The following is a 967-nucleotide window of genomic DNA, read 5'->3' as shown; positions in this document are numbered from 1 at the left end:
CCTGCCCAAGTAATCAACTTCCTTCATGTGATAAAATCCTTGCTGGAAGAAGTCAAGTCTAGCACTAGGCCCTAGGGCTCTTCGGAGTCATGAGCATGAACTGGAGCCTTGGCCTGCCCTGGCCTTCACTGACATGTGCTGAGCATTCAGCGCTGTGTCTAACGTGGTAAAAACTTATTAACAGGTGTGCAGTCAATGTTAGTTTCTGCTCTACACCCTGAGATGCATTTTTCAGCACCTTATCCTCAAATCTTATAACTCTGGCATTTACAAATTAGATTTGAATGTCAGTGTCAAGTGGGAAACCTGTACAAGTTCTGTGCCCCATTACATCAATTCATCCAAGTTACCTCCCCATTCATATCCAACAAAGTATGGTACCTAGGCTTCCTGTACAAAGGATCAGGTTAAATCTTTGGGTGCACTAAATTCTAGAGGAGCTAAAAAAACTCAAGAACTGGGAAGACCAAATATATTACTTGCTAACATGTAAAGTGATTTTGGTCAGTGATTTTGATTTGCCTTGAGAATGGCAATATGTATTCTTAGGGCCAAGATACCTCTTTACAGGTTAGAGTTTACCGATACTTGAATTTCTTGCCTACTATCCATTAGTATTAATTTGGATAAATTCCCTTTAAAGTATAACTTAGCTCATTGTCATTAATGAGCCATCCACAGAGGGAAGTGGTTGAATTGCTACCTTACCAGATGTAGCATTGTGAGAAGTGAGGGAGACACAGGTGTCGCAGTAGGTGGAGACCAAAGTGCTTAGAACAGCTGTGCATTCTACATCACGTTTACCCTAACTGGGGACAAGGCAGACACACGGTATGAACACAGCTCTGGGAGGAAGTGTCAGGGCACACGTTTAGACAGCTAAAGCAGCATTGGTCCATCTAGTTACTGGGACACATCCTGCCCCAGAGTAGACACCCTAACAATGCTGTAACCTCAGAAGCTGAGA

The sequence above is a fragment of the Heterocephalus glaber genome, unplaced genomic scaffold, assembly GCF_053883595.1.
Source record: "Heterocephalus glaber isolate CG9 unplaced genomic scaffold, H.glaber_assembly_v1.0 deba00001509, whole genome shotgun sequence".
NCBI lineage: Eukaryota > Metazoa > Chordata > Mammalia > Rodentia > Bathyergidae > Heterocephalus > Heterocephalus glaber.
The sequence above is the reverse complement of the archived record's forward strand: the minus strand, read 5'-3'. Positions refer to the sequence as shown.